This window comes from Lithobates pipiens, unplaced genomic scaffold (assembly GCF_037356315.1).
Source record: "Lithobates pipiens isolate NorthernLeopardFrog02 unplaced genomic scaffold, aLitPip1_a1.2 Scaffold_19, whole genome shotgun sequence".
In the NCBI taxonomy this organism is placed as follows: domain Eukaryota; kingdom Metazoa; phylum Chordata; class Amphibia; order Anura; family Ranidae; genus Lithobates; species Lithobates pipiens.
In genome coordinates, this window is record NW_027507764.1 from 286,337,342 (window position 1) to 286,353,389 (window position 16,048).

The following is a 16,048-nucleotide window of genomic DNA, read 5'->3' on the forward strand; positions in this document are numbered from 1 at the left end:
TAGTGTTTCTTCTCTGGTAACTTCCTATGAACACTCCATTTTGTTAAATTTTGGATTGATAGAGCCGAAAGTCTTTAAAAATCCCTTTGTAACACTTTTCAGTCTTATGGACTTATGAATAACTTATCCTTTAACCACCTCCTGCCCGCCCTATAGCCGAATGACGGCCTTAGAGAAGGCGGGTTCCTTCGCCTGGCCGTCCCTGGGCGGCCTTGTGTTTACTTCCGCAATGCACGCCACCGGGGGGCGCGCATCGCGGAAGTTTTGTATTCGCCGTGTTTCCCGGAGACAGGCAAATACAGATCGCCGTGAACGGCCAATCAAAGCGGCCGTTCACAGCGCGATCGCAGCTGCCAATGGGAGATGATCTCATATGTAAACATATGAGATCATCTCCCATTGCCGTGTCTCTCCCTCCTCACACAGAGACAGCGTGTGAGGAGGGAGAGTGATCTGTAAGTCAGCCCCAGTGCCATCTGTCAGCCCCAGTGCCAGTGCCATCTGTCAGCCCCAGTGCCATCTGTCAGCCCCAGTGCCATCTGTCAGCCCCAGTGCCAGTGCCATCTGTCAGCCCAGTGCCATCTGTCAGCCCAGTGCCATCTGCCAGTGCCACCTGCCAGCGCCAGTGCCAGCGCCTGCCGTCAGCCCCAGTGCCGCCAGTGCCGCCAGCGCCAGTGCCACCTGCCAGCGCCAGTGCCATCCGTCAGCCCCAGTGCCGTCCGTCAGCCCCAGTGCCATCCGTCAGCCCCAGTGCCGTCAGCCCCAGTGCCGCCAGTGCCGTCAGCCCCAGTGCCGCCAGTGCCGTCAGCCCCAGTGCCAGTGCCACCTGCCAGCACCAGTGCCACCTGCCAGTGCCATCCGTCAGCCCCAGTGCCGTCAGCCCCAGTGCCGTGAGTGCCGCCAGTGCCACCTGCCAGCGCTAGTGCCACCTGCCAGCGCCAGTGCCATCCGTCAGCCCCAGTGCCGCCAGTGCCAGTGCCGCCAGTGCCATCTGCCAGTGCCACCTGCCACCACCAGTGCCAGTGCCGCCAGTGCCACCTGCCAGTGCCACCTGTCACCTGCCAGTGCCACCTGCCAGCACCAGTGCCATCCGTCAGCCCCAGTGCCGTCAGCCCCAGTGCCGCCAGTGCCACGTGCCAGTGCCACCTGCCAGTGCCACCTGCCAGCGCCAGTGCCACCTGCCAGCGCCAGTGCCATCCGTCAGCCCCAGTGCCGTCAGCCCCAGTGCCGTCAGCCCCAGTGCCGCCAGTGCCACCTGCCAGTGCCACCTGCCAGCGCCAGTGCCACCTGCCAGCGCCACCTGCCAGCACCAGTGCCATCTGCCAGCCGCAGTGCCATCTGCCAGCCCCACTTGCCAGAGCAATTAGCCAGAGCAAATAGCCAGCACCATCTGCCAGTGCCATCTGCCAGTGCCAGCCCCAGTGCCATCTGCCAGCAACATCTGCCAGCCCCCTCTGGCAGCCCCATCTGCCAGCCCCATCTGTCAGCCCCATCTGCCTCCAGTGCCATCTGCCTCCAGTGCCATCTGTCAGTGCCACGTGTCGTCAGTGCCACGTGTTGTCAGTGCCACGTGGAGTCACTTTGTGGGCATTTCCATTGTCCTGGTGCTCCAGGGCCTTCAAAACTGTAATAGGTGGTTGAGAAATAAGATGTGTAATTTATGCTCCTAGAACGCCTGATGGTGCTATTTCAATATTGGGCCTCTGTATGTGGCCAGGCTGTGTAAAAGTCTCACACATTTGGTATCGTTATACTCAGGAGGAGTAGTAGAACGTATTTTGGGGTGTCATTTTTGCTATGTACATGCTATGTGTTGGAAATATCTTATAAATGGACAACTTTGCGTAAAAAAAATGCGTTTTCATTTTTTTTCCACATTTTCCCAAAACTTCTGGAAAAAAAATGAACCATTCAAACGACTCATTATGCCTCATAGATTATACGTTGGGGTGTTAGCTTTCCAAAGTGGTTGAGAAATGAAATGTGTAATTTATGCTCCTAGAACGCCTGATGGTGCTATTTCAATATTGGGCCTCTGTATGTGGCCAGGCTGTGTAAAAGTCTCACACATTTGGTATCGTAATACTCAGAAGGAGTAGCAGAACGTATTTTGGGGTGTCATTTGTGGTATACACATGCCATGTGAGAGAAATAACCTATTACATTGAAAATTTTGTGAGAGAATTTTGCAAAGAATTGTGGGAAAAAGATGACAACATCAAAAACCTCACCATGCATCTTAGTGAATACCTTGGAATGTCTACTTTCGAAAAAGGGGTCATTTGGGGGGTATTTGTACTTTCCTGACTTGTTCGGGTCGCAAGAAATGAGATAGGCCACCAGTACATCAGGTGTGATCAATTTTGTGCGATTCGCACCACAGCTTGTAGACTCTCTAACTTTCACAAAGACCAAATAATATCCACTAATTTGGGTTATTTTTACCAAAGATATGTAGCAGTATAAATTGTGGCCAAAATTTATGAAAAAAAAATTATAATTTGCAAAATTTTATCACAGAAACAAAGAAATATGCGTTTTTTTTCAAAATTTTCGGTCTTTTTTCATTTATAGCGCAAAAAATAAAAACCCCAGAGGTGATCAAATACCACCAAAAGAAAGCTCTATTTGTGGGAAAAAAAGGACACAAAATTAATTTGGGTACAGTGTTGCATGACTGAGTAATTGTCATTCAAAGTGTGAGAGCACCAAAAGCTGAAAATTGGTCTGGTCAGGAAGGGTGTTTAAGTGCCCAGTAAGCAAGTGGTTAAGGTCCTTCTTAAAGCAGAACTACACTGCATCTGAGCACCAAACATAATTCATATATAATATTCAAATCAAACTCATCTATGCATATCTCCATGCGTTATTTTGCTGAGGAAACATTGCTAAAAACACTCCTGTGCATTGTGGCCATCTTAAGTATGGGCAGATGATTCTTGTAGCATTTACTTCCTGGAATCCATCTGCCCTTATATCCGGCATGCATGCCGAAGGGTGTGCTTAGCTAAGAAAATCCCTCCTCCCTTCCTGAAGACCCATGGAATGTATGACATCATTTGCCTAGACCTGGAAACCAAAAAGTAACTGAAAAAATACAAACAAGTTAATATGATATAGTATATTATCTTATTTATTTACTAATGCTAGCAGCATAACAATTAAAAATAGCCAGTTTTGAAGGCTGGGTTCACACTGGTACAACACAACTGTTGTATGACTGTCATCCCACTTTGCCCTGAGACATTGGTGCTACATCGGTTCTACTTTGATCCAACTTCAATGATATTCAATGGGTTGAAGTGGGACCAAAGTCAGACCAAAGTAGTGTAGGAACCTTTTTCAAAGTCAGACCGACTTTTGTCAGACCAGTTAAGATGGCTCTCATAAGGAATCATTGATTTGCACACATCATGCAACATGTGCTCCCAAAGTTGGAGCATATGTTGTACCAGTGTGAACCCGGCCTGAGAGAGTAAAGTTCAGCTTTAAATTCTTTTAATGGGACTAACATTCAACAGGCCAAGCCCACATTGACCAGAATTATGAAAAAAACTAACAAGTTAGTTAAAGTCCAAAATATAAGTGTTAATGTGTCCAAATAAAATATTGTTCAAGCTTGACAGTCAAAATCTGAATAATTTCTGGATAAGGTCTTCCTAATTTACAATGATCATCACAAGGGTTAATCTTCCACCACCAACACTGGTCACACAGTCTACTCACCAGAAAGTAGTGACTCTCATTACAAGAGTCAATCCCCTTTATGGAAAATGCCAATTACCAATTGGACTTTCACGGCTGCAGTTTGATCCAAATGTTGTGGAAATAGAAAATGCTGTGACCTGCCTGGATACTGGGTGGACTTGTTTAAACCCTTGATGCAGGATTGATCATTAGACCATAAATGCCATAGATTGGAAAAGGAAAAGGAATGTTCCCATAGTGAAGTATGTCAAAAATATCAAAAATGTATTAAAAAATCGTAATACAAGCGATCGTAATAAACCGATCATAATGAAAACAAAGTGAAGAAATCGCATATGTTCGTGCAGACAGTCTTTAACAAACACGAATGCCGCTGAAGTTCAGCCACGCAGCTAAGACAGAAGTAACTTAACATCACATTACTTCTGCCTTAGCCACGTGGCTGAACTTGATATTTTTGGAATACTTCACTACATTCCTTTTTTCTCCCAATCTATGGCATTGATGGTCTAATGATCAATCCCGCATTGAGGGTTTAAACAAGTCAATCCAGTGTCCAGACAGGTCTCAGCATTTTCTATCTCCCCAACATTTGGATCAAGCTGCAGCAGTGAGAGTCCAATCAGCATTTTCCATATAAGCCTACTTGACTCTTGTAATGAGCGTTACTACTTTCTGGTGAGTAGACTGTGTGACTGGTGTTGGTGGTGGAAAATTAACCCTTGTCATGATCGTTGTAAATTAGGAAGACCTTATCCAGAAATGATTCAGATTTTGTCTGTCAAGCTTGAACAATATTTTATTTGGACACATCCACATTTATATTTTGGACTTTCATTTATTAAGCACTTATGGTGTTTGGAATTTTTTATTAGTTCTGTTATGTTAACCATTTTGTTGTTTGTACACTTGCACTTTCGCAAGAGAGAGAGCGGTTTAACTAACTTGTTAGTTTTTGCTTTGTTTTTTTCATTTAATTCATATAATGTGCTGCTCTCATATTCTTACCATTTTTTACAGTATATTAATTTATTCCAATTGCACGAATTGGTGGTATTTCCATTTATTTTATATTGACCAGAATTATATTGTTGTGAGCGACAAGTAGTGAAATCATGTGAAACCTTGTCAGGAACCATGAAACCGACAGAGACAGATTTACAATCAAATCACACTTGTTTATTAATAAAAATAAAAAGGTAAATAGGAAAAAGCGTAGTCAAGCATAGCCAGAGTCCAGTAGCCAGATTGGGTAGTCAACCAGTCCGAAGTTCATAAACCAGATCGGGTAATCAGCCACTCCAGACATCAGGGATCCAAGGAGAGCAACTGCAAGCAGGATAGAAGCAAGGAGGGATGTCAGCAAGCCAGTCTTGAAACAAACAGCAGGAGATGGTTCCTAGTGATGAGACCAACGCGAAGGCAAAGGAAAGAGTGAGCTAGAAGGCTTTAGGCAGGTCAGACGAGCATCATCGGAAACAGCTGGTAACTGTGGAAAGAGAAGAGAGTTGGCAATTAGCCGACAGCTGAGCGGCCAGCCCAGAGGAGGAAGGGCTAAGCCAGCCCTGACAAACCTACAACTAACTTGAATGTTTGACCCATTGATCTGAATAACTAACCCTGGTTGCCCTCTTTTTCCATTATTGAATTTAACTGTTTAAACTATATGTTTAGTTTAGAATGTGAGTTTTTTTTTTTTTTTTTTTTTTTAAGTAAGACTGTCTATTTTAATACCTATGATTTATATAAAGATTAGATTATATTTTAGGAGTTATTCATGCAGAAGATCAGTTACTTCCTGTGAGTTGACAAACTTTTTAGCCTAAATGTGTGTACCGGTAGTTGTACTGTGCATTAAACTCTTTGCCTGGCATTTAAGCCACTATTAGCCCAGGGTAGCTGGAATATTATTTCTAAGGTTTATGCTTTTATGGGGCAATATTTTGTGTATTATATGTTTTTTTCACAATACTGTTGAAACAAAATGTTTCAAGTAAATTGCAATTTAAGTGTAGGGCATTAAATTAATTGTCCAATTTTTGAAAGCGTTTTGTAAAAAGAGATGTCAGTAGGTAGTAATATCATCCCTTATTTCTGGAAATCTGTAGAAAGTATACTGTATTGACTTGACAATTTTATCTACTTAACTGTATGTCATGATTGTATAGAAACTGTACACAGTGAAATGTAAACTGGAATCTAAGGTATTAGGCTTATGTTTTCTAAATGGATTTTCCTTGTAAATGAAACAGAAAAATGCCTGCCTTGTAATGAAATGTAGAAAGGATGTCTTGATCGATGTTCTTTGCAATAAGAAATCTAATTGTGGCAATTATAATAGAAGTAAATGATAGCAATAACAGCTTGACAAATGTGTGTGCTTGGGTGATTGCTATACTGCAGATTAATCTGTCAGGCTCAGTAACGTCAATATCCTTTTGTTCCCATGGAAGTAAACTAATCGTTATGTATACAGTATGAATGAGTACAGTCTTGCACATTTTTATTGCTGTCCATAGAAAGTTTACATGTCCTCCTTTTTCTTTACAAATTAGCATTTGCAAGTCTTCTTGGCCTTCATGTGCTTTACAGAAGGCACAGCCCAGCACACAAATACAACTAAACCACTGCATAACACTATTATATTTCCTACAGGAAAATGTGCGGCTCTTTTTGTAAGGGTATTTTCTCTTAGCTTAGTGAATGTAGTGAATATTCACTTTGCAAAGAATACCCAATCACATGTAAGGAAAAATGGAGGTCAAAGTGAAAATTCCCTTAACCACTTGCTTACTGGGCACTTAAACCCCCCTCCTGCCAAGACCAATTTTCAGCTTTCAGCACTGATGCACTTTGAATGATAATTGCGCGGGCATACAACACTGTACCCAAATGAAATTTTTATCATTTTTTTCCCACAAATTTCCCACGGAATCGACCCCTTGCTCGGATCCGTGATCAGGCGAGTCTCATAGACTCGCCGATCACAGAGCGCGCCGCGCACGCCCCTCAGGGGGCGCGCAGGCCGCTCGCGCACGGGACGACGTCAATAGACGTCGTCCTGGCAAAGGAGGTCCGCGCTATAGCCAAATGACGGCTACAGCGCGGACCTCCTTTGCCAGGACGACGTGGATCTCAACTATTTAAAGAGTGAAACACCTAAAAAAGACCTTGCTGCCAATATTAAAATCAGGTGGAATCACAGAACAGTTAAATATATTAAATGTTTACCTGTAATAACTTTCCTATCCATAAATTATTTTTTCATTCAATTTCCAGCAATGTGCCTTAATAGAAAATGTGACTACTCTAGGAAAGGCAATTCCTTAGCACAACCCCCTCCCTCCTTGCTTGTAACCTAGGCAGTCCTGGTCTTATGATGGACTGGATACTAAGTAATATTCTGTTGTAACTTTACTCATTTCCCTTTCTGGGAGTTTCTAATCACTGGCACAGCATCTCTGCTCCTCCTATATGTAACATTTTATGGAGCTGTCGGGGAAGAATTGAAGGGAAATACTATAGAGTAGGGATACGCAAACTGTTGCCCTCCAGCTGTTGCAGAACAACATGTCCCATGAGGCATATCATTACTCTGACAGCCAGAAGCATGACACTCAGAGGCAGAGGCACGAATTACCAATCTGGGTCTTCTGACTTCACATTCGAGATGACGGTGCCCAGCACCAGGCTCAGGGATCTTTTGAATATGTACACAAGGGAAGCTTATACAGGTAAATAACATGCATTATAAATGTTAAATGCACATACACTATTATGGGAAGGCTTATGTTGCAATGCATGGTCTGGAGAAGGAGACTCTTTAACATCTCAGTTCCTTTTATTCTTAGATAGTAATGATTGCACAAGTTTGCAGACCCCTATTTACTGAAAAAAAAACTGGTCTAAAATGTAAAGCTAATAAAGTGTTTATATACAGATTGCTGATATTTTCACTTTCTTTCAATTTGCAGTTATCTTTTTTCGTGCATTTATTTCCTTGATAATACTTTTCTAAGTATAACAATTAAAATGTGTAAGCTGTTTTAAAATTAAACATATTCGTTTCCTCTGTAATGTTATTCTTCTAGATTATGTGCAGACAAAGGGGTTATAGGTGTTTTTGTGTCAATGCATACTTCTGCTTGCTACTTTTCAGAATACACTTGAATTGAACTGCTGAATTTTATATTAACAAGTGAGGAGGAAGAGCCGGTGTAGAGGTAAATCTGTATACCAGGGGTTGGCAACCCCCGGCATGGGTGCAGAGCAAGTGGCATGCAAAGCCTCTTTTGCCGGCACTCGACTCCCTCCCCATCAGCAGAGCAGTGCAGGAAAGTGTTAGCAAGACACTAATGCATTCCAATTTCAGAATTTCCCACCCCGCACCTGCACTGTGCACCCCACACATTGTACAGGATGGGAGGGCGGTACCTGTTTCCAGGAGGAGGAGGACTGTCTTGGCCATTGCTAAAGCCAATCACAGTCCTGCTAGCCCCGTCCACCATCTGGAGGAAGATGACTAGCGTGTTTGCCACTACCAATCTCAGAGAAAAAAAACAAAATCAGGTGACAGTTTGTGGAATTACTGTTGAGCTTCTGGGAACTTTGTTGAAATTATTCCTGAACCTTTCACTCACTAATGAACCCCGGCACTCTGTGTCCCTTTAAGCCACAGCCAGTTTTCAGCACAATGAAAATTACACCCAACCACTTTTTCTCAGCTGCGGTGGCTGAACTTATGATCCTGCACACAGGCACACTGCTTTCAGAAAATGCCCCTGACCTGAGTTCATAATTGCGCATCAATCCTTTATGCTTGTATGTGACATCACATACATCACATAAAAGCACGTGGGCTGGATGCGAGAGGTGGATCAGCAGGATGAGTGTGCCAGGACAGGTAGATGTGTCTCATCTCTGGTTCCTTTTACCACTCTGCATATCACACATATCATAGGTGAAAAGACAGCACAGTGGTGGAGCAGATGAGCAAGGGGAACAGCGGTGGGGAAAATAAGCAGGAGGGGTTCAGAGTTGGAACAGAAGAGCAGGAGGGTACAGCAAGGGGGCAAATTTGCAGGGAGGTACAGTGGTGGCAGAGATGAGAAGGGGTGCAGCAGTGGGACAGAAGAGCAGGGGGTACAGTGTTGGGGCAGAAAAGCAGGGTGGTAGAGCAGTGGGGCAGATGTGAAAGGAGGTTTATTGGTGGGACAGATGAGCAGGGGGTTACAGTGGTTGGGCGGGAGAGCATGTGGGAACAGAGGTGGGGCAGAAGAGTAGGGGGGAACAGAGGTGAGACAAATGTGCAGGAGGTACATTGGTGGGGCAGATGAGAAAGGGGGTTACAGTGGTACGGCAGATGACAGATGAGAAGGTGATTCAGTAGTGAGACAGAAGAGCATGGGGATACGGCGGTGGAGCAAATGTGCAAGAGGTACAGTACAGTCGTGGGGCAGATGAGCAAATAAGTTCAGTGTTAGGACAGATGAGAAGATGGTTCAGTGGTGGAGCAGATGTGCATGGAGGTGCAGTGGTGGGGCAGATGAGAAAGGGGGGACATTGGTGGGGCAGATGAGCAGGAGGTTACAGTGGTGGGACAGAATAGCAGTGGGGTACAGTGGTGTGGCAGATGTACAGGGGGTTAGCGTGGTGGGGCAGATGTGCAGGGGGGACAGTGATCCGAGATGTGATGGTGCATGAATTAGGGCTGATCTAAGCATGTTAATTTTGCATTACTAAAGTAGTTTACAGCATTTACTTTATAAAAAATCTTTTTCGTGATTGAGGGTGTGAAGTTGACATTTTTTTGTTATAAAATCGGTACACTCAATTTATTTGAAAACATTTTTCGGCACACTGTGCTCAAAAGGTAGGCACTTAGTTCTCTGCACTTGTAATGCTGAATGTTTGTTGTTTTTTTTCAGATTGTTGTTGCTTAACAATGGTTAATTTTGTTTGGCTTGATGTAGTTGTGGTACATTTTAATACAGTATTACTTTTTAATAGCACTTTGACTGTTTTTGTTTGACAAGTCCAGAAGTTTTAGAAAACTTCACTAAGGATTATCTGTTATAATTCAGTCTGCTGTACTACTACTTTAACCCAATTGCTTGTTTCTTTGTGTACAGTCTTGCTTTTCTTACTTTGCTAGAGCTCCATAGGCTCTTGCTTGGTGTACTTGCTAAGGTCAATGATTAACCCTTTCATGCCTAAGCCTATTTCTGACATTTGTTGCTTACAAGTTAACCACTTTCAGACCGGACCATTTTGCTGGCTTAAGACCAGACTACTTTTTGCTATTCGGCACTGCGTCGCTTTAACTGACAATTGGGCGGTCGTGCGACGTGGCTCCCAAACAAAATTGACGTCCTTTTTTTCCCACAAATAGAGCTTTCTTTTGATGATTATTGATCACCCCTGCGGTTTTTATTTTTTGCGCTATAAACAAAAATAGAGCGACAATTTTGAAAAAAATGCATTTTTTACTCTTTGTTATAATAAATATCCCCCAAAAATATATAAAAAAAATGTTTTCCCTCAGTTTAGGCCTATACGTATTCTTCTACATATTTTTGTTTAAAAAAATCGCAAAATCGCAATTTGCGCAAAAGTTATAGCGTTTACAAAATAGGGGATAGTTTTATGGCATTTTTATGAATAATTTTTTTTTACTAGTAATGGCGGCGATCAGCGATTTTTATTGTGACTGCAACATTATGGCGGACTCATCAGACATTTTTGGCACATTTTGGGACCATTGTCATTTATACAGCAATCAGTGCTATACAAATGCATTGATTCCTGTGTAAATGACACTGGCAGTGAAGGGGTTAATCGGGGGGTGGCAGTGTAGAGGTTAAGTGTTCCTAGGGGCGTGTTACTAACTGTGGGGGACTGGGCTTTGTGTTAGTGAACACTGATCTCTGCTCCAATCACATGGAGCAGAGATCAGCGTCACTTGTTGCTAGGCAGAAAGGGGAGATGCTGTTTACAATGGCATCTCCCCGTTCAGCCACCCCGTGAGACAATCACGGGTATCCCCATGGCGATCAAGTCCGCGGGACCCGCGACCGGACTCATGGGGGCCCGACCGGCACGCGAGCACGCCACCGGTGGCACGCACGTGATGGCAGGGCGGCATATAAAAATGGACGTACCTGTACGCCAATATGCCTGCCCGTGCCATTCTGCCGACGTACATCGGCGTGCGCCAGTCGGGAACTGGTTAAAGTTCATTTTTTTTGCTATAAAGTTACTCCGGCGGCCAGAAGACTCCGAGACCTGTGTATAATGCGGATGATTTCCTGGAAATCACAGCAGCTGGAACGCTCGTCCTGAGGCGCAATCGTCACTTCCGGTAGGCCACGTCCCTGACGTTTCGTCATACACTGACTTCTTCTGAGAGCCTGACAGCGGAGGTCTCCGAGTCTTCCAGCCGCCGGAACCTACTAAAAGGCACAGTGCACTTTATTCTATATATGCTCTTAAAAAGATATGTTTATGCTACGCATAATGTGATGGATAGGGGGGTTGTTTTAGTGAATAAAGCAAACAGGATTACACTATGCAGATGTCCCTTTGTTTTTATATATTTCCGATACCCATCCCATTCTGAGCTGACACCTGGGGGTGAAAATGGAGAATAGCAGGGAAAAAGGTGGAGAAAGAAAAAATCCATAAACTCAAAGCCCTTCTACACACGGTCGGATATTCAGATGGACAATGTCCGATAGGACCTTGTTGTCGGATAATCCAACAGTGTGTGGGCTCCATCGGACTGTTTCCATCAGAGTATCCGACGGACCAAGTTTTCCAGCTTGTCTATAAAATTTTCTGACAACATGCTCGATCATGTGTAGAGAATTCTGATCAGACAAAGTGCAACGCATGCTCAGATCAAATTCCTAGACCAAAGCTATTGGGTACTAGCCTAAATGTAGTCCCGTCGTAACGAAATAACGTCATCACGTTAAGTACGATCGGATATTCTGACAACTTTGTCCGACTGTGTGTATGCAACAGTTTCGGACAAAATTCGTCGGAGAAAATCCGACGGATTTGGTTGTCGAAATGTCCGACCATGTGTACAAGGGCAAAGACCTATATTTGATCTTTATCCGGTGAGTGTATTCCCATTAGGGGATCTCTGGTGATTCACGTGGTGGATTCTGATGCAAGATGCAGTTAAAGGGGAAGCAAGGACTCTCTCTTTTTTACACCCAAGCCACTTGTTTACCTCTCCTTTGCTTTTTAGAACTCTGCAGGACTATTTTTGAATATTTTTGAATATATTTTTTAATATATTTAATATATATTCTTCATATTTTATTTTTATTTGGGGGTCTACTTAAATGGACGGACTCAACTAAGCTCTGCTGCAATATTTGCTGAGTGATTTTTATTCATCTCTTATTTTATTGCCTTTTCTACATATTGAGTTGACCCACCCTTTGCAGCTATAACAGCTTCAACTCTTCTGGGAAGGCTGTCCACAAGGTTTAGGAATGTGTTCATGGTTGGCCATCTTTCCAGAAGCGCATTTGTGAGGTCAACCATTTGTGGACAGGAAGGCCTGGCTTGCAGTCTCCACTCTAATTCATCCCAAAGGTGTTCTGTCAGGTTGAGGTCAGGACTCTGTGCAGGCCAATCAAGTTCCTCCACCTCAAACTCGCTCATCCATGTCTTTATGGACCTTGCTTTGTGCACTGGTCCAAGTCATTTCGCGGAGGGGGGGTTATGGTGTGGGGGTTGCCTTTCAGGGGTTTTGCTTGGCCCCTTAGTTCCACTGAAGGGAACACTTAAGGCTTCAGCATACCAAGACATTTTGAACAATTTCATGCTCCCAAGTTTGTGTACTGGGAGCCAGGCCTTCTCGTCCAATATCAGTGCCTAACCCTACAAATGCGCTTCTGGAAGAATGGTCAAACATTCCCATAGACACACTCCTAAACCTTGTGGACCTCCTTCCCAGAAGAGCTGAAGCTGTTATAGCTGCAAAAGGTGGGCCAACTCAATATTGAACCATATGGACTAAGACTGGGATGCCATTCAAGTTCATGTGCGTGTAAAACATGGATATGCAATTAGCAGACCTCCGGCTGTTGCAGTCCCATGAAGCATAGCAGGACACCCAGAGGCAGAGCATGATGGGACTTGTAGTTTTGCAACAGCTGGAGGTCCGCTAGTTGCATATCCCTGGGGTAAAGGCAGGTGTCCCAATACTTTTAACAATATAGTGTATATATGTATTTTAGGGTCTGCAAGTAATCAATATTAATTCTAAATGCTTTGAACAAATGCACACTGGTACACAACAATATCACTTGAGACCAAAAAATGTATAGGAACAGTTCAAACACAGAATCTCGTCTTGCCCAATTTTGGTCCTAAAAATGTGCTTTGGAATAGTAGAGGAAAAATATTATCATACTGTTTCTTATATTTTTTTTTTTTATCATTACATGGTTGTATTCTTCAAAGTTTGAATCGCATGGAGATGCAAAGTTTTACTTATTTTCAGAAATGTATTGCTAGTTTGAATCAAACTGTTGGCCTTGAATTGAATGAAGGCAGCATGCCTGGGACCTGACACTGACTAATGCAGAAAGTAAAGAGCTCAACAGGAGAGGATCTGTTCATTCCTTCACCTCCTACGCTGAAAGCTTAGAAGGATTAGATGAAGCCGGGCAGGGAAATGTTGACTACAGGACAGCTCGAGCATATGGTAATCTGTAGATTTTCTTAGTAATCTAAAAGATGCCAAGATACCAGACAACTGGCCTGCTAGGTGGCAGATGGCATCTCTTTTTCTTTTAATTCTTATAAACTTTAGAGTAAACCAAAGCAAATTATATTTGTTTGCAAACTATTGGGATGCTGTGACATACTTTTCCTCTATGTTACAGTGTAAAAAAGAAAAAGTTTTCAAAAAAGATATTTTACTTGTTTGATCTAACATTGGTGAATTCAGGATGCAATCGGCTCTACGTTTACTAAGCTCTGGGGAAAATTAGTGCAGCTGCACTTGCAAAGTGCACAGCCTTTAGTAAATCTGCCCCATTGAATGGGGCAGTCTTCCCAAAAATGGTATTGTACCCCCCAATCTTATAATATTTTACTGTATATTATAGCAGAATTACAAAAACACAATATAATTCAAAAATGATTACATTTATTCTTTCAATGGACTAAAGGATTAAACTTCACTTGGGTTGTAAAGGATTAAAAGTCAGTTTCTACAATTAGTTTGACTTTTAAGAAACATATATGTACTGGTCCATGGAGTCCAGCGCTGTCCTTTCTGCAGCATCTTAAGCCTGATACACAGCAGGAACCAGTTGACTTTTGGTATACATCTCACAAAAGTGAGTACACCCCTCACATTTTTGTAAATATTTTATTATATCTTTTCACGTGACAACACTGAAGAAATTACACTTTGCTACAATGTAAAGTAGTGAGCGTACAGCTTGTATAACAGTGTAAATTTACTGTCCCCTCAAAATAACTCATCACATAGCCATTAATGTCTAAACCGCTGGCAACAAAAGTGAGTACACCCCTAAGTGAAATGTGGCTCAAAGTGTCAATATTTTGCATGGTCACCATTATTTTCCAGCACTGCCTTAACCCTTTTGGGCATTAAGTTCACCAGAGCTTCACAGGTTGCCACTGGTGTCCTCTTCCACTCCTCCATGATGACATTACGGAACTGGTGGATGGTGCTCAATAGGGTTCAGGTTTGGAGACCATCAAGAACGCAGTGACGTACAACACTACGATGAGCCGAGAAAAATAAGTTCAATGCTCCCGAGCATGCGTCTAATTGTTTTACGAGCATGCGTAGGAATTTTGCACGTTGGAATTTGTACAGACGATCTGAATTTCCGCTTGGAACTTTTTCCAACCGAAAAATTGAGAACATGCTCTCAATCTTTTGCTGGCCGAAATTCCGCCAGCAAAAGTCTGATGGAGCATACACACGATCGCATTTTCCGACCAAAAGCTCTCATCGGACTTTTGCTGGCGGAATTTCCGATGTGTGTACTGATCATTCTTTTTATTTTGAATACTTCTTGGAAGCATCCATGAATAATTACTGTAATTCTTATCTGAATGTGCTTGTCTGAATGCCTTTATTTCTAACTTTGAAAATACATGACTGGATTTTGGAGACCAGTGTCTATGGGTATTTCTGTGTCCAAAAATAATAATAATATAATATAATAACAAATAATTAAATGAGAGGGCTTTATTCGTCACACAGGCTTCTAAGAACATATTGGATGAACTCTGGCCAGGGTTGAAGGTTCCTTGCCTTCGTCTTTAGTCATTTTCAATTGCATTGAGCTGTTCCATTCCATAGCACTGACTCAGGCTGCAGGCATTGACAGATAGCTGTAGTGACAGAATTCTCAGTTGCTCCAAATGTAGCTCAGCAGCTAACAGATGTATCTATGTAGAAAGCTATAATTCTGTGCATGGCTATGAAGGTCAAACGATAAAAGTAGGTTTAAAATGAATCTGTATAAATGTATTTCATTCACACTTACTTTTAGCTTTGGTACAGTTGGTGCCTCTGGATGCTACTGTGCAATGCAAATATACATATCCAAATTCTTACCAGAATCTTCACAGTGTTCCCTCTAACTCCTGTAAAGACTGAGCAGTAAAACAATAAGCAGAGTATACATTTTCTGCATAATGACTATTGTCTAATAAAATAAACTTTTTGGTTTATTATGTGGTTTTATTTTATTATACCATATTATAAGGTAAAGATGATATTCTTTTTGCAGACTGTATAAATCATGTATGGTATGGTCATGGCCAACAATTATGATTTGAAGCACTAATGAAGGTTTGTAATGTGGTTTGAAAATATATGGATTTTACTAGTGGCTCACCACTGCACATTTGTAATAGATAGCAGTGTATTCATTGAGGTGTGTCTAGATGGACAGGTTATCATGCATTTAGGAGCATTCAGCTTGTATTCAGGGTCAGTCTGAGATGTTTCAAATATCCTTCAAAAGTGATTTTGACTTGCATTTGACTTCATTCTAAGCTGCTTTTACATTTCAGTTGACTTTTAAGGGGAGCAAAGTTGTTCTGTTGTAAATAAGTGCCCTTAAACACAAACCTTTACACTGCTTTATCACATGATTGCCAGAGGTTATAATTGGGTTCGGGCATGATCTCAGGCTGTTAGACCTGGCTGCACACACGAGTGAACATTATTTGGGAAATGCGGCAGTAGACCCTAAACCTTGTGCAAGAATGCCCTTCAAGTTAGGTTGTAGATACTATAGCCTGCCATGGCCTTGACTGCTGCATA

General features: G+C 42.6%; 1 protein-coding gene and 1 long non-coding RNA gene across 3 annotated transcripts in view; one reads left to right on the forward strand and one right to left on the reverse strand.

Moving 5' to 3' along the window:
• Positions 1-16,048, forward strand: part of LOC143996736 (dynein axonemal heavy chain 5-like) — a 638,308-nt gene that overhangs the window by 593,191 nt on the left and 29,069 nt on the right. The window lies entirely within an intron of this gene.
• The window catches only part of LOC143996740 (uncharacterized), a 40,349-nt gene continuing 29,166 nt past the window's right edge, over positions 4,866-16,048 (reverse strand). The window contains exon 2 of the long non-coding RNA XR_013277591.1: positions 4,866-5,197. This is a non-coding gene — a long non-coding RNA (uncharacterized LOC143996740). The remainder of the gene's footprint in view (positions 5,198-16,048) is intronic.